The following is a 21,975-nucleotide window of genomic DNA, read 5'->3' on the forward strand; positions in this document are numbered from 1 at the left end:
GTCGGGGTTAAGGGTTTAGAATAGGTTTAGGATTTAGGGTGAGGCTTGGCAGGAAGGTTTAGTGCATGTGTTTTGGTCTTGGGTTTGTGTTTGGTTTTCGATTAGTGATAGGTCTTGTTTAAGGTTTAGGTTAACATTAGGCTGAAGTGTAGGGTTAGGCTTATGTCTGTGTATGGGTAGAGTTTGGGTCTTGGCATGTGCCTGCACTGGGACTCCTAATATCTTGGGCAGTTTAGTTTTATGAACTCTATTTATGTTTTGGGTTAAAGGTAGCCTGACTCTACCAAGTCTGTGTCCTCCCCAGAGAATCAAAATCCAGGCTTCTGCTTGGGTGAGAATAGGCATGGCAGTCTTCTCCTGAGCTGAGCTAAGGAGGGGTTTTGTGGCTCTAAATGCTCTTTATTTGGATTTTCAGTTGCCTTTCTGATTTTATCTCTAGTGCGCTCATGTTTCATCAATACTACCAATTATTATTTTAAAGTTTTACTTGAATTCCTGTTTGTAAACACAGTATGATATAGTTTCAGGTTTACCACATAGTGATTCAACCCTTGGATACAACGCCTGGTAGTGGTCAGAAGTGACTTCCACTATCTCAAACCCCTGATTCCCCTTCCCCCCCACCTCCCTCTGGTATTGATTAGTTTATTCACTGTGGTTAAGAGTGTGTATCTTGGTTTGCTTCTCTCATCCCCCCCTCCGCCCCTTTGCCAGTTTGTTTGGTTTCTTAAAATTCACATGTGAATGCAATTGTATGGTATGTGGTATCTGTCTTTCTCTGACTGACTGAGTTCATTTAGCATAAGTCTTTACAATTCTCCCACGTCATTGTAAATGGCTTCATTTCATCCCTTCTGATGACCCAGTGATGTCGCAGTGTGTGTATTTACCACATCGTCTCTGCCCATTCATCTGTTGATGGACATTTGGGCTGTATCCACAGATTGGCTGTTGTTGATAACGCTGCTACCAACACTGGGCTGCGTGTCACTCTTTGAATCTACTAAACTACTTTTGTATCCTCAGGGTAAATACCTAGCTGTTTAATTTTTGAATCAGAGGGTAGCTCTATTTTTAACTTCTTTTTTCAAATTATTTTTATATAGTCACACAGAGAGGTTGAGACACAGGCAGAGGGAGAAGCAGGCCCAATGTACCAGGCTCCCAATGTGGGATTCGATCCCGGTTTTCCAAGATCACGCCCTGGGCCAAAGGCAGGCACCAAACCGCTGCGCCACCAGGGATCCCCTATTTTTAAATTTTTGAGGACCCTCCACACTGTTTTCCACAGTGGCTGCACATTTTCGCATGCCCAGCAGGAGTGTAAGGGGGCTCCCCCTTCTCCATAGCCTCACCAACACCTGTTGTTTCTTGTGTTGTTAATTTTAGCCATTATGACGGCTGTCAGGTGACATCTCATTGTGGTTTTGGTTTGCTTTTCCGTGCTGATGAGTGACGCTGATGGTCTTTCTGTGTGTCTGGTGGCCATCTGGATGTCTTGACAGAGACAAAGTTCATTCATGTCTTCTGCCCATCTGCAGTTGGATAATTTGTGTTTAGGATGCTGACATTTATATTTGCTTTATGTATTTTGGATACTAAATCTTTATTGGATGTGTTGTTTACAAATATCTCCTCTCATTTTGTATGTTGCCTTTTAGGTTTGGTTGTTTCCTTCACTTTGTGGAAGCTTTTTCAATTTGATGAAGTCCCAATAGTATTTTTGCTTTTGTTTCCCTCACTTCAGAGGTATATCTAGAAAGAAGATCCAATGGCCAATGTCAAAGACGTTGCTGCCTATCTTTTCTTCTTTGATTGGTTTCAGGTCTCACATTTAGGTCTTTCATCCATTTTGAATTCATTTTTTATATATATGGTGTAAGAAAGTGGTCCAGTTTCATTCTTCTGCATGTGGCTGCCTGGTTTTCCCAACATCATTTGTTCTTATCCTGGGGTCAGGGTTAGGGTTTGTTGAAGAGACTGTCTTTGTGCCATTGGATATTCCTTCCTGCCTTGTTGTCGATTATCGGATCATAGAGTTACAGGTTTGTATCTTGTTTCGGATTTCCATTCTGTTCTATTGATCTAAGCATCTCCTGTTGGGAGATCCTTGATTGCTGATTCAATTTCTTTGCTGGTTATCTGTCTGTTCAAGTTTCTTATTTCTTCATCATTTTTGCTATGTTATATATTTCCAGGAATTGATCTATTTCTTCCAGGTTCTTGGTTGCTGGCATATAATTTTTCATAATGTTCTCTTATAATCCTTTGTATTTCTGTAGTGTTGGTTGTTATTTCTCTTTTCTCATTTGTGATTTTATTTGGGTCCTTTCTCATCTTTTTATCTTTTTTCTTTTTTTAAGTTTTTATTTATGTATTCATGAGAGACACACAGAGGCAGAGGTATAGGCAGAGGTTAAATGAGGCTCCATGCGGGGATCCTGATGTGGGACTTGATCCCCCAGGACCCCCGGGTTCATGACCTGAGCCAAAGCAGATGCTCAACCACTGAGGCACACAGGTGCCTTGCTGATTCAATTCCTTTGCTACTTTTGGTTCTGTTCACATTTTCTATTTCTTCCTATTTCAGTTTTGCTCGTTTGCACATTTCTAGGGATTTGTCCATTTCCTCCAGGTCTCCCAGTATGTTAGCGTATAATCTTTCATAGTATTCCCTTATAATTGTCTTATTTTTCTGGTGTTGATTGTGATGTCTCTTCTCTCATTTGTGATTTTATTTATTTAGGTTTTCTCTTTTCTCGTTGATAAGGCTGTCTAGGGCTTGATCCATTTTATTAATTATTTTGAAGAACCAGCTCTTAGTTTCGTTATTCCCTTCTACTGTTTTGTTTTTTCTGTTTTTTTTTTTGTTTTTTTTTTTTTGTTGTTTTTTTTGTTTTTTCTGTATTGTTTATTTCTGCTCTCATCTTTATTTTTTCCCTTCTTCTGCAGGCTTTAGGCTTTGTTTGCTATTCCTTTTCCAGCCTCTTTAGGTGTAGGGTTAGGTTGTGTATGGGAGACATCTTGTTTTTGAGGTAGGCCTGTATTGTTATATACTTCCCTCATAGGACTGCCTTTGCTACATCCTAGAGGTTTGGAGAAACATTTTTTCATTTTCATTTGTTTTAAATTTCCTATTTAATTTCCTGGTTGCTGCATTCATTCTCTAGTAGGATGTTCATAATCTCCATGTATTTTTAGTCTGTCCAAATTTTTTCATACTTTTGACTTAGTGTTTCATAGCGTCGTGGTCCGAAAATGTACATGGTGTGATTTCAGTCTTCTTGTACCTCTTGTACCTGTTGAGGGGTGATTTGTGGGCCATGATATGATCTGTTCTGGTGAATGTCCCATGTGCACTTGAAAGGAATGTGTATTCTGCTTTAGGAAGAAATGTTCAGAGTATATCTGTTGAGTCCCTTTGGTCCAGTGTGTCAAGGTTATTGTTCCCCTGTAGATTTTCTGCATAGATGATTGGTTCATTTTCATAAGTGGGTGTTAAAATCCCCTGTCATTGTATTATTATCAGTGAGTTTCTGTACGTTTGTTGTTAATTGGTTTGTATATTTAGATACTCCCATATTGGCAGCATAAATATTTAGTTGTTTGATCTTGATAGAGGGTCTTTTTAATTATGAAATAATGCCCTTCTTCATCGCTTCTTAAAGTATTTGTTCTTTCTTTTTTGAAATGTAAATATTTTATTTATTATTCATGAGAGATACACAGAGAAGCAGAGGCAGAAATATATGCAGAAGGAGAGTCAGGCTCCCCAAAGGGAGGCCGATGTGGGACTCGATCCTGGGATCCCAGGATCACCCCCTGAGCGGAAGGCAGATGCTCAACCACTGAGCCACCAGGTGTCCCCCAGGGTTTCGTTTCAAATCTAGTTAGTCTGATATAAGTATGAGTCCTCCAGCTTTCGTTTGATATCCATTACATTTATAGATGGTTTTCCATCCTCTGACTTTCAATTTCCTGGTGTCTAAAGGTCTAACGTGAGCATCTTGTAGGCAGCATACAGATGGATCTTGTTTTTTTAATAATGATTTTATTTATGAGAGAGAGAGATAGAGAGGCAGAAAATTAGGCAGAGAGAGAAGCAGGCTCCCCACCAGGAGCCCAATATGGGACTTGATCCCAGACTCCAGGATCACACCCTGAGTCAAAGGCAGAGGCTCAACCCCTGAGCCACCCAGGCATCCTGGATCCTGTTTTTTAAGCTACTCTGATACCCTATATCTTTTGATTGGATCATTTAGTCTATCAGAATTCACAGTGATTATTGAAATATATGAACTTATTGCCTTTGTGTTACCGGTAGAGTTGGTGTTTCCAGTGACGTTCTCTTGTCCTTTCTAGTCTTTGTTGCTTTTGGTCTCTTTTTTTCGCCCACTGGAACAGTCCCTCTTAAAATTCCTTATTGGACTGGTTAAGTGGTCCTGAACTCCTTTATATTTTGCCTGTCTGGGACAAGCTGTCACTCTCCTTCTATCTTGAATGACACCCCTGCTGAAGAAAGAATTCATACAAATTGGACTCCAATAAAAAGAAATTTAAAAACATAAAATAAATTTTTGCTATTATGATTGAGGAAAATGGCATTTAGGCGGAAAACTAGAAGCTGAAAGGGAGGAGGACAGATTTCACCATCCATAGGCTTCACAGGGACCTGGTATCCTTTCCTAGGAGGGCCCCCCCCCGTAGGATGCTTCCTGACCCTCTGTGCTCCTTGTTGGAACCCATCAGGCACATCTCCATACCTCCGGGACCTCTGCAGTCGTGGTTTATACCGCCTTCCATGGATCTTATAGGGGACCACAGCGTCATGTATGGAATCATGTAGCTGTTTTTTGACAACAATAGGGGGATTCTGACTTTTGTTGGTTTTGGGGTGTGTGTGTATATCACATGCAGCTATCACGTGAATCTATCGGATCCTCTGGCTGGGTCACCCAAATGCCAAAATGGTTGGCACAACATCATTTCTGTTGCTGGAGCTGGGCGGCTAGCTGGGGTCTCCTGGCTGACCCGGTGCTCGCTTGTGCAGTGACTTTCTACTGGAGGGTCAGCTGAGCTGGAAGGTCCAGCTCGGCCACATTCTCATGTCCGGCAGTGGGGCCCACCATGTGTCGGCTGATTCTCTTCTCCCCGATGCCTCTCCAGTAGGGAGCCAGATATTGGGGCCACCCTGGGGAGGCCCTCAATGCCCCAGGCACACAGTCACGGGGATGATGAGTGGAGGAAGGGCCCCGGAACACAGCCAGCCCAGGCCCCCTGGACAGAGGGAGCACAGACCTCCAGGTGGCTTTGCACAGATCCTGGTGACCTGAGGCTTCCTGGCTGTCACTCTGTCCCAGCCCCTCCTGGCCTGCGGGGCACAGCCTGAGTCCCAGTAAAGTCTGTCAGGTCCTGACCCTGGCATCCGGCCACCCCTGGAAGGCACATGGGGACGTCAGCTGGGTGTGCATGGTGGCGCTCCTTTCAGGGGCTGATGGGGCCTGGTTGGTGCCCCCTCCTCCTCTCTGGGGGTCTCTCCAAGCTCCGTGCACAGTGTTCTGGGAGACACAGAAATGGGCTGGCTGTGCATTTTCGCACCACAACACTTTATTGACTTTCTACAGCAAACGGGCTCAGCGCCGAGGGTGCGTGCCTTCCCATGGTGAGAGAGACCTTTCTGTCCTTTAGGGGAGAGGACAAGAATGACACAGGTTGTGGGTGTGGGTGCTGGAGTCCCCCACCTGGGAGCATGTGTGGAATCTGGGTGGGGGGTGCATGTCCTGAGGTTTCAGCCTGAGAGACCGTTCTGACGACAGCAGAGCTGACCTGGACCTGCAGCTCATGGGCTCCTGTGCAGGGTCCCCGCAGAGCAGCTGGACCCCGGCCTCGGGCTCCCTGGGGCCCCAGCAACTGGAGCAGCCTGCTTCATGGTGTGGGTGCGAGTTTGGCCCACCGGCCTACCTCTGCTCTCCCCACCCTGGGGTGTCCCAGGATCCAAAGGGTGCCCTAAGTCAGCGACCTGGTTCTGTGGGGTACACCCAGGGCCAAAGAGGCCACATCCAGCTTTGAGAGGGCTCACTCAGCCCGGGGCCAGAATCCAGGGCTGGCCAGGGCCATGGGGGGCTGGATCCCATTAGTCTTTGTGTTGGGCCTGGGGGGGGGGCTCAAATCAACTCAGCCAGGTCAGCCCAGGTCCCTCTGGGTTAGGGGCTGGTGTCCTGTGCAGGATGTGCCGCCCTCCAGGAGGGGCAGTGTGTGGAGGCAGGGCACGGTGCATCCTCTGCACCACTCATCTGCACCCACTCTGTCGGGGGCTCCATGTCTTTCCTCCTCCCTGCAACCCCTGGGTACTCTATGGGACACCTGGGCTTCTGATGGGATTAGGGTATGCAAAGAAAGCAGGGGAGGCTGAGCATGTCCCACAGGGGGCACCTGCACGGGGTCCTTGCTGGGGGTAAATCGTGTGGGGGTCGATGGTGTGGAGGCAGGAGTATGATTCTGGTGGAGTGTGGGGGTTGGTGTAGGGGGGATGGTGTTGTGGTATAGTGTGGGTGGGGATTGTGTGGGGCTGTGTGGGTGTGAGGGGGATAGTGTAGGTGGGATGCCATTGGGGATGATGATGTAGGGGGATGATGTGGGAGTGGGGAATGAGGGGGGCCTGCAGACACAGGGTATCTCTTCCTCTAAGATGTACAAGGAAACGTCTACAATTAAAGGCTACCCTAGTCTGGGTTTGTTGTGACACCTGCCCTTGGGGCGCGGTGTGGTCATTGCAGGGCCTTGGCTGCACTGGGGGCATTATCTGGGGGTCATCATATTATGTGTGTTTACAAATTGCAAATTGTCTCAAATTAAATGCATAGAATTTAGAAATATATAAAGCACCAAGAGTGGGTGTCACTCTGACCCGTCCGACCCACATGGGATCGATGTGTGTCCTGCTCCAGCCGCAGCCATGCCGCTTGGCCCCCAGGTCCGGTTCCTTCCCCCCACGTCCTCCACCCTGTCCCCTGCTTCTCAAGGGGCCATCCCTCTCCCCAGTGGTGTTCAGCTCCCATGGCAACCCCTGGAGGCCCCATCCTAGTGGCCTCCTCATCCCTGAGGCCCGGGGGTGTGGGCACGGGAGAGATCCCAATCACCCTACCATGGAGGGGTGTGTTGTTGGCTGCTGTTTCTCCCCCTGGCCTCAGAGTCCCCATTTTCCCTACCCAGAAGCCCCCAGGGCCCCAAAGCCCCCTGGCCCAGCAGCCTCACCCAGCCCTTAGCAGTCATAAAACATGATGTGGCTGCCGAACGTCCTGTTGACCTCCAGGTCTACCTGTGTGATGTCCTAGGAGGAGACCAGGGCCTCCTCCTTCATTTCCTGTGGGAAAACCAGGGAGGAGGAGCAGGCGTCGGGGACACAGACCCCGACCTGTCACGAGCTGCCGTGCTGGACAGGGAGCCCTGTGGTCACCATGGGAGTGTGTCCTGCCGAAACCTCCTTCCTTCCTCTGGGAGGCCAGTGACAGCGGGAGTGCTCACCGCGCTCGTGGGACCTGTGTGACGGCCTGTGCCCAGCTGTTGTGTGCGGGGAGGTGATTGAGTGTCACCCTGGGTGGGAGGGGATACGGGTTCAGCCAAGGTGGGAGGGAACACGGGGGTGTTGTGACCAAGATTGCGAATCCCAGAAACCACAGAGAAGCCGACACTGATGCAAACACACGAGGGTTTATTTATAAGCTCAAGCTTGTGTCCAAGTATACCCAGCACAGCGGAACAGGGACTTGGACCCCGAGGAGGGTTTTACCTTAGTTTTAAAGGCTGGTCTCAGGGACCTCCAGAAGGGCTGGAGCAATTCCTCAAGTTCTGTTTACATTTTGATATGGGGCCTTCAAGGGCATTGAGCTCTGTTCTCATTCTAATAGGGGCTTCCTGCCCTTGACCTGGGTTCAGTTTTGATTCTATTGTGGAGCTTTCTAGGACATTAAGCTGTAAACTTTTGTTTTTTTCCTGTAACTGAAGTAATGTAAATTTCAGCTCTTCTTCACAGGGGCCTGGGATGGCTGGGCATGTGCTAACGCTGAATTTTAATTGGAATGACCTTAATTCTCTAGGCCTCCATGCATCCTGTCCCATCCTATCCTAGTTAGGCCTCTTAGCTCCTTCCCCCTTCCCCAGAGCTCCTAAGAGATCAATTGCAAATGATCTCAGCGTGGCACCCTTTGTTGGGGGACAGGCCCAGTGATTTGGAATCAGGAAACCTGGAGTGCGGGCATCCCAGCTGTGCAGCAGGATTTGTGATTCGATGCTGCAGACTTATTCACTAAGGCTATCTTGACAACTGACTTTGTACATAGAAAACCTCTCCTTTGTCTTTAAAAGATGAGGAGCGAGTCAAAGCGTTTTTTCTCTGCACATCTGATTGCTCAGATTCCAATGTGAGACGTATTTCCTGTTAATAAGGATAATTTACTACTATCCGTAGTACTATGCTTAAAATATTCTGACACAAGTAGTTCAGAGGGATGAGGGTTTCTCATCTCTTTCTTCACAGTTCAGTCACTCATCAGGAAATGCATCTGTATGGATTTGGAAAGAACTGAGAGACATTATTACCAATGGTCCAATTATTGTGTGAAGGATTCTTCCCTGAGATTCTTCCCCTGTTTCTTTTTTTTTTTTTTCCCCTGTTTCAACTGACACTGAAACACTGTGAACTCTTTGGAAGACAAATGTCCAGGAAATAAATGTTATGCATTGCTAATTTTAAATGCACTTGCAATATGGTGTCTATTATACTAGAATTATTTTTATCTGATTTTTGCTATTTATTATCTGTTCCTGCTTTTCAGGTTGAGAAGGCATTATACGTGTTCATAAGTGTCTTTCTTTCCTTCTGATATGAAATTCTTACTTTGTTTCCATCAAAGGAACTCTTTAAGAATAAGGCAATAGTTAATTCAACTATTCTTAAAATGTCTTCACACTTGGAGCCTGATTCATTTAAGTCAATTTTCAAAATAAATCTTATTTATTAGGAAAAAAACAAAGATTTATAGGGAAATTGAGAAGATATTACAGTGCATTCACATGCACTTGTACTCATTTTCTCCAATTATTGATATATTACTACGGTAGAAATATTAGCTAATGAATCAAATTTAAAATAGTCGCATTAACCAAAGACCATAGTTTATTCAGATTTCCTTAGTTTTTGCTAAATCACCATCCCTCATATCACATTCCATTTGTCCTCCTGTTTCCTTAGGCTCATCTGGATTATGACAGTCTTTCAGCCTTTCCTTGTTGTTGTTGAACTGGAACACTTTGAGAAGTAGAGTATTTTGTAAGCTTTCCGTCAGTTGGGACATGTCTGTCATTTATCTCATAATTGAACTGTTTTTGTGGATTATATACAGAGATATACTGCCATTTTCATTATATCATATAAAGGATAGATACTATCAACATGATTTATCAGTCTTGGTATCGATCTGATCATCTTGCTGAGGTAGTGTTTGTCAGGTTTCTCCGTAGTAAACTGATTCTTTATTATTATTATTATTAATTTTTATTATTACTATTATATTATCAATATTATTTTAACTTTTTCATATTATATTTTGTAGAAGGAAGTTACTATGTGTATTCCACACTTAAGAGTGGGAAGCTATGCTCATGAACTTGACGGTGCAATGTCTGCACAAATTGTTTAAAATTCTTCTGCATGGGAGATTTCTCTTCCTTGTGGGTTTGTTTGTTTCTTTTTCAAAGATGTTTTTTATTTATTTGAGAGAGAGAGGAGAGAAAAACATGAGCGAGAGGGGCAGAGGGAGAGGGAGAAGCAGGTTCCCTGCTGAACAGGGAGCCTGACTTGGGACCTGGATCATATCATGATCTGAGCCAAACGCAGAAGCTTAACTAACTGAGCCACACAGGTGCCACTCTTTCTTTCTTTCTTTCTTTCTTTCTTTCTTTCTTTCTTTCTTTCTTTCTTTCTTTCTTTCTTTCTTCTTTTTTTTATAATAATTTTATTTTTTTATTGGTGTTCAATTTGCCAACCTACAGAAAAACACCCAGTGCTCATCCCATCAAGTGCCCCCTTCAGTGCCCATCACACAATCACCACCACCGTCCGCCCTCCTCCCCTTCCATCACCCTTAGTTTGTTTCCCTGAGTTAGGAGTCTTTATGTTCTGTCTCCATTTCTGATATTTCCCACACATTTCTTCTCCCTTACCTTATATTCCCTTTCTCTATTATCTATATTCTCCAAGTGAATGAGAACATACAATGTTTGTCCTTCTCCGATTGAGTTACTTCACTCAGCATAATACCTTCCAGTTCCATCCACGTTGAAGCAAACGGTGGGTATTTGTCGTTTCTAATGTCTGAGCAAGGCCTACCTTTTCTCTCCCTTCATATTCTGAGTCTCCTATGACATGAATGTTATTGTTTTAATAAGTGGTTGACTTCCCTACTTCTGTGTCTGTGGTCCCGAACCTTCCTTGTTTTTAAGGCTTCCACTTGGGACTGCATCTCAGTTATAGCATTTTTAACATTGGCCTGACTAGATTTTAGTTCTTTTATTTCTACAGGAAGGGATTCTCTAGTTTTCTTCTGTGCTCAGTTTTTATTCTATTGTTGGGCTTTCTGTGTCCTGACAATGAGCACTCAGGACAGAAATGATGGACGTGACTCCCTTCTCAGGAGCATCACAGAGAATAAATAATGAGACTGAGCCAAAGGAGCACAAGACTTGTGCACTGAGCCATACCAGGCTCTGGGAGGCCGTCCTGGGCTCTTGGGTGGGAGCCTCATCTTGTGAAAATGTCCGCAGTTCCTGAAGCCACCCTCTATTTTAATGTCATTCCTGTCAAATCATGGTGGCAGATCCTATAAATAGGAAAAAAAAACCCTGTAACATCCCTCCGCCCCCACAAATGACCCCGGACAGCAAATCAGTATTGGAGAAGCAGGAGAGACCGGGATGCAGCACTTTCCTATTTCAAAAGATGTCACAGAGACACAGGATAAAGCAGTGTGGTTCTCGGGCCCCTGGCTGGCTCTGTTGGTTAAGCATCCGACTCCTGACCTCACCTCCTGTCCTGATCTAAGGGGTCGTGAGTTCTAGCCCAGGGCTGGGCCATGGACGAGGCATGGGGCCTATTTAGACAAACCACACCCACGGTGGGTGGTCTCGGTATAAGCTGAATGAGCAAAACTGAGAGAAGGAAATGTGCTCTGATACAAATGATTTTTTAACTTAATTTAATTAAATTAATTAAGTAATGTATAGTGTATTATACTTTCAGAGGAAGAATTCAGGGATTCACCAGTTGGAGATAACAGCAGTGCACGTGACATAATGTGCCCTCCTTCATGCCAGTCCCCTGTTATCCCCAACCTCCAGCGGCCCTCAGTTTGTTTCCTATCATTAAGAGTCTGTATTTCCTGCATCTGTTTTTATCATATTTGTTTTTCCTTCCCTTTACAGTTGTTATCTGCTTTGCTTCTTTAATTCCACCTATGAATGACACCACACGGTCATTCTCTTTCCCGACTGATTTATTTCACTTAACATGATCCCTCTAGTTCTATCCACGTCATTGCAAATAGCAAGATTTCCTTCTCTTTGATATCTGAATACCATTCCTCTCTCTATGACCGTCATCTATCTCCCATCCTCTTTATCCATCATCTGCCCGAGGGCACCAAGCCTCCTCCCACAGTGTGGCTACTGTGGACCCGGCTGCTGTGGAAATTGGGGGGCAGTTGTCTCGAGTCTCACTGCATCTGTATCTTCGGAGTGAGCTACAGGCTGTTCACCAGCTGGTCGCAGGGTGGCTCTATTTGTCACTTCCTGAGGAGCCTTCACACTGTCCAGGGCGGCTGCACTAGCCCGCAGTCCCACCCACAATGGAAGAGGGTTGAGTGAGTTTTGCAGGACGTGGTAAAAGTCTGGTCCATATTTCATTTCGTGTCCTGTGGGCTCCAATTCCTTGTTCTTAAGTATTTCTGGGGAAACTGGGTGTTGGGCTCCATTTCAGTGAGATGTTTCTGAAGCTAACAGGCCACAGCTGGAGCCTGGATGAGGCAGGTGTGGCCTCTGGAGCACCCGACTCCTCCTGCATGGCCTCCTACAGCACCTGAGCGTCCCGCAGGGGGCACCCGAGCCCAGGCCCCACCCAGGGGTGCGCATGTGCAGTAGGCCTCCTCTGCCTTCACTAACAGGAGCCAGCCTCTGTTGGGGAGGCCTGAGGAGGACATGGGGACGTGTGTCCACGCTGATGAATCCCAGCCTCCTCAGGACCTTGGAAGTCTCAGGGAGAAATTGGGCCGCGTTCATGCTGACAGGATCCCTTGTCTCCTCAGGACCAGAAGTGAGGTTCAGGAAGATGTGGGCCCGCATCCACACTGCCAGGAGGGCCGCCTCAGGTCCGCCTCAGGTCCCGCGGGGAGGCTTCAGGAAATTGTGGGCCCGCATCTACGCTGACAGGAGCCCCTGAGCTGCCTCAGGACCTGTGGGGACATTTCAGGAAGATGTGGCACCGCTTCCACTCTGGCAGGAGCTCCCGGCCCCCTCAGGATATAAGTTGAGGCTTCTGGAAGCTGGGTGCTGCATTCACGGTGACAGGACCCCCATCCTCCTCAGGACCTGCACTTTGGCTTTGGGACGTATGGGAATGTGTCTATGCTGACAGGAGCCCACAGCCTCCTCAGGACTCGCGGTGAGTTTTCTGGGGGACGTGGGGCCATGCCCAAGCTGACAGGAGCCCCCGGCCTCCTGAGGACCTGCTGTGAGGCTTCCAGAGGATGTGAGGCATAGTCCACAGTGATAGGAGACCCGGTGTCCTCAGGACCTGCTGACTATGACTCAGGAACATGTGGGGCCACGTCCGCACTCACTGAGCCTGGATTACTCAGGACCCCGTGGAGGACTCTGGAGGTGCCATTGGGGGCCACGTCCACATCAGAAGGGACTACTCACAACCATAGGGTAAGTGAATGTGTAGAATAAATGGTAGGGTCAGGGGAGCAGAGGCAGTTGGTGGTTAGGCTTAGGTTAGATGTTAGGAGTTATGATTATGCTTATGGTTACAGATTAGAGGTTAGGTGAGGCATAAGTGTAAGGGTCAGTAGTTAAGAGTTAGGATGGGGGTTAGGGTTAGGGACAGGATTTAGAGTTAGGGTTAGGGTTTAGGCTCTAGGGATTAGGGCAGGAGGTTTGGAGTTGGGGATAGGGTTATGGTTAGAGTTAGGGTTGGGCTTAGGTTTGCATTTAGGGTTAGGGGTTAGGGTGTGAGTTAGGGTTAGGGTTAAGGGTTAGGGGTTAGAGTTGAAGAAGGGCTAGGTTTAGGGTTAGGGCGAGGGTTAGGGTTAGGATAGGGATTAGGGCTAGGGTTAGCGTTAGTGTTTGGTTAGGGGTTCGGTTTAGGATCAGGTCAGGGTACGGATTTGAAAAGGGTAAGAGATACGGTTAGGGAGTGGGTTAGAGGTTAGTTTTAGGGTACGGGTTAGGGTACAGTTTGGAGTATGGGATAGGATTCGTATTAGAGGGTTAGGGTTAGGGTACTGGTTAAGGTTAGGAATAGTATTTGAGTACATTAAGTTAAGGTTAGGGTTAGAGGGTAGGGTTAGGGTTAAATTTAAGGTAGGGGTCAGGCTTAAGGGTTTAGAATAGGTTTAGGAGTTAGGGTGAGGGTTGGCAGGAAGGTTCAGTGAATGTGTTTCGGTCTTGTGGTTTGTGTTTGGTTTTCCATTAGTGATGGATCTTGTTTAAGGTAGGTTAATATTAGGATTAAGTGTAGGGTTAGGGTTATGTCTGTGTATGGTTAGAGTTTGGGTCTTGGTATGTGCCTGCACTGGGACTCCAGCATCTTGGGCAGTTTAGTTTTATGCACTCTATTTAGGTTTTGGGTTCAAAGATAGCCTGACTCCAGCAAGTCAGTGGCCTCCCCAGAGAATCAAAATACAGGCTTCTGCTGGGGTCAGAAAAGACATGGCGGCTTCTCCCGAGCTGAGCTAAGGAGGGGATTTGTGGCTCTAAATACTCTTTATTTGGATTTTCAGTTGCCTTTCTGATTTTATCTCTTGTGCGCACATGTTTAATCAATCCTACCAATTATCATTTTAAAGTTTTACTTGAATTCCTGTTTGTAAACACAGTATGATATAGTTTCAGGTTTACCACATAGTGATTCAGTCCTTGGATACAATGCCTGGTACTGGTCACAGGTGCCCTCCAGTATCCCCATCCCTTGATTCCCCATTCCCCCACCTTCCTCTGGTGTTGATTAGTTTATTCACTGTGGTTAAGAGTGTGTATCTTGGTTTGCTTCTCTCATCCCCCCTCTGCCCCTTTGCCAGTTTGTTTGGTTTTTTAAAATTCACATGTGAATGCCATTGTATGGTATTTGGTATCTGTCTTCTCTGACTGACTGAGTTCATTTAGCATAAGTCCTTTCCACTTCTCCCACGTCATTTTAAATGGCTTCATTTCATCTCTTCTGATGACCCAGTGATGTCACAGTGTGTATATTTACCACATTGTCTCTGCCCATTCTTCTGTCGATGGACATCTGGGCTGTATCCACAGACTGACTTTTGTTGATAACGCTGCTACAAACACTGGGCTGCGTGTCCCTCTTCCAATCTACTAAACTACTTTTGTATCCTCGTGGTAAATACCTAGCTGTGCAATTTTGGAATCATAGGTTAGCTCTATTTTTAACTTCTTTTTATTTTATTTATTTATGATAGTCACATAGAGAGAGGTAGAGACAGAGGCAGAGGGAGAAGCTGGCTCCATGCACCAGGAGTCCGAAGTATGATTCAAACCTGGGTCTCCAGGATTGCGCCATGGGCCAAAGGCAGGTGCCAAACCACTGCGCCACCCAGGGATCCCCTATTTTTAAAATTTCGAGGACCCTCCACACTGTTTTCCACAGTGGTTGTACATTTTCGCATGCCCACCAGGAGTGTAAGGGGGCTCCCCCTTCTCCATAGCCTCACCAACACCTGTTGTTTCTTCTGTTGTTAATTTTAGCCATTCTGATGGCTGTCAGGTGACATCTCATTGTGGTTTGCATTTCCCTGATGATGGGTGATGCTGAGTGCCTCTCCGTGTGTCTGGTGGCCATCTGGATGTCTTGTCAGAGACAAAGTCTATTCATCTCTTCTGCCCATCTGTAGTTGGATAATTTGTGTTTAGGATGCTGAGATTTATAATTGCTTTATGTATTTTGCATGCTAACTCTTTATTGGACGGGTTGTTTACAAATATCTCCTCTCATTTTGTATGTTGCCTTTTAGGTTTGGTTGTTTCCTTCACTTTGCAGAAGCTTTTAAATTTGATGAAGTCCCAATAATATTTTTGCTTTTGTTTCCCTCACCTCAGAGGCATATCTAGAAAGAAGATCCAATGGACAATGTCAAAGACTTTGCTGCCTATCTTTTCTTCTTTGTATTGTTTCAGGTCTCACATTTAGGTCTTTCATCCATTTTGAATTTATTTTTTATATATGGTGTAAGAAAGTGGTCCAGTTTGATTCTTCTGCATGGGGCTGCCTGGTTTTCCGAAAACCATTTGTTCTTATCCTGTGATCAGGGTTAGGGTTTGTTGAAGAGACTGTCTTTGTGCCATTGGATATTCCTTGCTGCCTTGTTGTCGATTAATGGATCATAGAGTTACAGGTTTGTATCTTGTTTCGGCTTTCCATTCTGTTCTGTTGATCTAAGCGTCTCCTGTTGGGAGATTCTATATTGCTGATTCAATTTCTTTGCTGGTTATCTGTCTGTTCAAGTGTTTTATTTCTTCCTTTTTCATTTTTGCTATGTTATATATTTCCAGGAATTGATCTATTTCTTCCAGGTTCTAGGTTGCTGGCATATAATTTTTCATAATGTTCTCATATAATTATTTGTATTTCTCTAGTGTTGGTTGTTATTTCTCTTTTCCCATTTGTGATTTTATTTGGGTCCTTTCTCATTTTTTATCTTTTTTCTTTTTTAAATATTTTATTTATGTATTCATGTGAGACACAGAAAGGCAGAGGTAAAGGCAGAAGGAAAATGAGGCTCCAGTGGGCCCTGTGTTGGACATGATTCCCCAGGACCCCGGGATCATGATCTGAGCGAAAGCAGATGCTCAACCCCTGATTCACCCAGGTTCCTTGCTGATTCAATTCCTTTGATCATTATGGGTCTGTTCACATTTTCTATTTCTTCCTATTTCAGATTTGCTCGTTTGCACATTTCTAGGGATTTGTCCATTTCTTCCAGATCCCCCAGTTTGTTAGCGTATAATCTTTCATAGTATTCCCTTATAATTGTCTAATTTTGCTGGTGTTGATTGTGATCTCTCTTCTCTCATTTATGATTTTATTTATTAAGTCTTTTCTCTTTTCTCGTTGATAAGGGTGGCTAGGGCTTGATCCATTTTCTTAATTATTTTGAAGAACCATCTCTTTGTTTCATTATTCCATTCTACTGCTTTGTTGTTTCTGTATTGTTTATTTCTGCTCTCACTTTTTTTCCCTTCTTCTGTAGTCTTTAGGCTTTGTTTGCTATTCCTTTTTTAGCTCCTTCAGATGTAGGTTTAGGTTGTGTATTGGAGACTTCTTGTTTCTTGAGGTAGGCCTGTATTGCTATTCTACTTCCCCCTTAGGACTGCCTTTTCTACATCCTAGAAGTTTGGAGAAACATGTTTTCATTTTCATTTGTTTTAAATTTCCTCTTTAATTTCCTGGTTGCTCCATTCATTCTCAAGTAGGATGTTCATAATCTCCACGTATTTTTGGTCTGTCCAAATTTTTTCTAACTGTCGAGTTCGAGTTTTATAGCGTTGTGGTCCGAAAATGTGCAGGGTGTGATATCAACCTTCTTGTACCTGTTGTACCTGTTGAGGGCTGTTTTGTGGCCCATGGTATGATCCTTTCTGGAGAATGTCCCATGTGCACTTGAAAGGAATGTGTATTCTGCTTTAGGAAGAAATGTTCAGACTATATCTGTTGAGTCCCTGTGGTCCAGTGTGTCAAGGCTATTGTTCCCTTGTTGACTTAATGCATATATGATCGGTCCATTTCCATAAGTGGGTGTTAAAATCCCCTGTCATTGTATTATTATCAGTGAGGTCCTGTATGTTTGTTGTTAATTGGTTTGTATATTTAGATACTACCATGTTGGCAGCATAAATATTTAGTTGTTTAACTTTTTTTAAAAATAAATTTATTTTTTATTGGTGTTCAATTGACCAACATACAGAATAACACCTAGTGCTGTTCCCGTCAACTGTCCCACTCAGTGCCCGTCACCCATTCACCCTCTCTTCCTGCCCTCCTCCCCTTCCAGCACACCTTGTTCATTTCCCAGATTAGGAGTCTTTATGTTCTATCTCCCTTTCTGATATTTCCCACACGTTTCTTCTCCATTCCCTTATATTCCCTTTCACTATTATTTATATTCCCCAAATGAATGAGAACATACACTGTTTGTCCTTCTCCGATTGACTTACTTCACTCAGCATAATACCCTCCAGTTCCATCCACGTTGAAGCAAATAGTGGGTATTTGTCTTTTCTAATGGCTGAGTAATATTCCATCGTATACATAAACCACATCTTCTTTATCCATTCATGTTTCAATGGACACCAGGCTCCTACCACGATTTGGCTATTGTGGACATTCCTGCTATAAACATCGGGGTGCAGGTGACCCGGCATTTCATTGCATCTGAATCTTTGGGTAAATCCCCACCAGTGCAATTGCTGGATTGTAGGGAAGGTCTATTTTTTTTCTTTTTTTTCTTTTTAAAATTTATTTATGATAGCCACACTGATATAGAGAGATAGATAGATAGAGAGGGAGGCAGAGACATAGGCAGAGGGAGAAATAGACTCCATGCACTGGGAGCCCGACATGGGATTCGATCCCGGGTCTCCAGGATCGCGCCCTGGGCCAAAGACAGGCGCCAAACTGCTGCGCCACCCAGGGATACCTTTGTTCTAATTTCAAGGCATTATGGTCTGAGACTATGCAGGGGACGATCCCAATCATTTGGTATCTATTCAGACCGGATTTGTGACCCAGTATGTGGTCTATTCTGGAGAAAGTTCCATGTGCACTTGAGAAGAATGTGTATTCAGTTGAGTTTGGATGTAAAGTTCTGTAGATTTCTGTGAAATCCATCTGCTCCAGTGTATGATTTAAAGCTCTCGTTTCTTTGGAGATGTTTTGCCTAGAAAACCTATAGAGTGTAGAAAGAGCTAGATTGAAGTCACCAAGTGTAAGTGTATTATTATCTAAGTATTTCTTCACTTTGGTTATTAATTGGTTTAAATATTTGGCAACTCCACATTCGGGGCATATATGTAGAGGATTGTTAAGTCCTCTTGTGGATAGATCCCTTAAGTATGATTTAGTGTCCCTCTTCATCTCTCAATACAGTTCGGGGTAAATTTTAGATTATCTGATATACGGATGGCTACCCCTGCTTTCTTTTGAGGACCATTTGAATGGTAAATGGTTCTCCAATATTTTATTTTCAGGTTGTAGGTGTCCTTCTGTCTAATATGAGTCTCTTGTAGACAGCAAATAGATGGGTCCTGCTTTTTTATCTAGTCCGAAACCCTGCGCCTTTTGATGGGGTCAATAAGCCCATTCACGTTCAGAGTTACTATCGACAGGTATGAGTTTAGTGTCATCATGACATCTATTCAGTCCTTGCTTTTGTGGATTGTTCCACTGAACTTCTTCTTAAAGGGGAATTTTAAGAGTCCCCCTTAAAATTTCTTGCAGAGCTGGTTTGGAGGTCACATATTCTTTCAGTTCCTGCCTGTCTTGGAAGCTCTTTATCTCTCCTTCCATTTTGAATGAGAGCCTTGCTGGATAAAGTATTCTTGGTTGCATGTTCTTCTCATGGAGGACCCTGAATATATCCTGCCAGCTCTTTCTGGCCTGCCATGTCACTGTGGAGAGGTCTGCTGTTACCCTAATGCTCCTCCCCATAAATGTCAGGGATTTCTTGTTTCTTGCTGCTTTAAGGATCTTCTCTTTATCTTTGGAATTTGCAAGCTTCACTATTAAATGTCGAGGTGTTGGATGGTTATTATTGATTTTAGGGGGGGATCTCTCTATTTCCTGGAACTGAATGCCTGTTTCCCTTCCCAGATTAGGATTGTTTTCAGCTATGATTTGTTCAAATACATATTCTGGCCCTCTGTCCATTTTGGCGCCCTCGGGAACCCCAATTACACGTAGGTTTTTCTTCCTCAGGGTGTCGTTTATTTCCCTTAATCTGTCTTCCTGGTCTTTAATTGTGTGTCTCCTTTTTCCTCAGTTTCCCTCTTTTTTTTTAAATTTATTTTTTATTGGTGTTCAATTTACTAACATACAGAATAACACCCAGTGCCCGTCACCCATTCACTCCCACCCCCCGCCCTCCTCCCCTTCTACCACCCCTAGTTCGTTTCCCAGAGTTAGCAGTCTTTACGTTCTGTCTCCCTTTCTGATATTTCCCACAAATTTCTTCCCCCTTCCCTTATATTCCCTTTCACTATTATTTATATTCCCCAAATGAATGAGAACATATAATGTTTGTCCTTCTCCGACTGACTTACTTCACTCAGCATAATACCCTCCAGTTCCATCCACGTTGAAGCAAATGGTGGGTATTTGTCATTTCTAATAGCTGAGTACTATTCCATTGTATACATAAACCACATCTTCTTTATCCATTCATCTTTCGTTGGACACCAAGGCTCCTTCCACAGTTTGGCTATCGTGGCCATTGCTGCTATAAACATCCATATTGAATTTATTTTTTATATATATGGTATAAGAAAGTGGTCCAGTTTCATTCTTCTGTATGTGGCTGCCTGGTTTTCCCAACATCATTTGTTCTTATCCTGGGGTCATGGTTAGGGTTTGTTGAAGAGACTATCTTTGTGCCTTTGGATATTCCTTGCTGCCTTGTTGTCGATTAATGGATCATAGAGTTACAGGTTTGTATCTTGTATTGGATTTCCATTTTGTTCTATTGATCTAAGCATCTCCTGTTGGGAGGTTCTTGATTGCTGATTCAATTTCTTTGCTGGTTATCTGTCTGTTCAAGTTTCTTATTTCTTCCTTTATCATTTTTGTTATGTTATATGTTTCCAGGAATTGATCTATTTCTTCCAGGTTCTAGGTTGCTGGCATATAATTTTTCATAATGTTCTCTTATAATCCTTTGTATTTCTGTAGTGTTGGTTGTTATTTCTCTTTTCTCATTTGTGATTTTATTTGGGTCCTTTCTCATCTTTTTATCTTTTTTCTTTTTTAAAGATTTTATTTATGGATTCATGCGAGACATAGGGAGAGAGAGGGATAGGCAGAGGGAAAATGAGGCTCCATGCGGGGACCTTTGATCCCCCAGGTCCCCGGGATCATGACCTGAGCCAAAGCAGATGCTCAACCACTGAGGTACCCAGGTTCCTTGCTGATTCAATTCTTTTGCTAGTTATGGGTCTGTTCACATTTTCTATTTCTTCCTATTTCAGGTTTGCTCGTTTGCACATTTCTAGGGATTTGTCCATTTCTTCCAGTTCTCCCAGTTTGTTAGCATATAATTTCATAGTATTCCCTTATAATTGTCTTATTTTTCTGGTGTTGATTGTGATGTCTCTTGTCTCATTTGTGATTTTATTTATATAGGTCTTTTCTCTTTTCTCATTGATAAAGCTGGCTATGGCTTGATCCGTTTTATTTATTATTTTGAAGATCCAGCTCTTAGTTTCGTTATTCCATTCTACTGTTTTGTTGTTTCTGTATTTTTTATCTCTGCTCTCATCTTTATTTTTTCCCTTCTTCTGTAGGCTTTAGGCTTTGTTTGCTATTCCTTTTCCAGCTCCTTTAGGTGTAGGGTTAGGTTGTGTATTGGAGACTTCTTGTTTCTTGAGGTAGGCCTGTATTGCTATGTACTTCCCTCTTAGGACTGCCTTTGCTACATCCCAGAGTTTTGGAGAAACATATTTTCATTTTCATTTGTTTTAAATTTCCTCTTTAATTTCCTGGTTGATCCATTCATTCTCTAGTAGGATGATCATAATCTCCACGTGTTTTTTGTCTGTCCAATTCTTTTTTCTTACTGTCGACTTCGAGTTTCATAGCATCGAGTTCCAAAAATGTACAGTGTGTGATATCAACCTTCTTGTACCTGTTGTACCTGTTGAGGGCTGATTTGTGGCCCATGATATGATCTGTTCTGGAGAATATCCCATGTGCACTTGAAAGGAATGTGTATTCTGCTTTAGGAAGAAATGTTCAGAGTATATCTGTTGAGTCCCTGTGGTCCAGTGTGTCAAGGCTATTGTTCCCCTGTTGATTTTCTGCATAGACAATCGGTCCATTGTCATAAGTGGGTGTTAAAATCCCCTGTCATTGTATTATTATCAGTGAGTTCCTGTACGTTTGTTGTTAATTCGTTTCTATATTTAGGTACTCCCATGTTGCAGCATAAATATTTAGTTGTTGGATCTTTTTTTTTAAATAAATTTATTTTGTATTGGTGTTGAATTGACCAACATTCCGAATAACACCCAGTGCTCATCCCATCAAGTTCCCTCTCAGTGCCCATCACCCATTCACACACACTTCTGCCCTCCTCCCCTCCCAGCACCCCTAGTTCATTTCGCAGAGTTAGGAGTCTTTATGTTCTGTCTCCCTTTCTGATATTTCCTATACAATTCTTCTCCATTCCCTTATATTCTCTTTCAGTATTATTTATATTCCACAAATGAATGAGAACATACACTGTTTGTCCTTCTCCGTTTGACTTACTTCACTCAGCATAATACCTTCCAGTTCCATTCACGTTGAAGCAAATGGTGGGTATCTGTCATTTTTAATGACTGAGTAATATTCCATTGTATATATAAACCACATCATCTTTATCCATTCAACTTTGATGGACAGGGAGGCTCCTTCCACAGTTTGGCTATTGTGGACATTCCTAA

Source organism: Canis lupus, chromosome 31, assembly GCF_048164855.1.
Source record: "Canis lupus baileyi chromosome 31, mCanLup2.hap1, whole genome shotgun sequence".
NCBI classification, from domain to species: domain Eukaryota; kingdom Metazoa; phylum Chordata; class Mammalia; order Carnivora; family Canidae; genus Canis; species Canis lupus.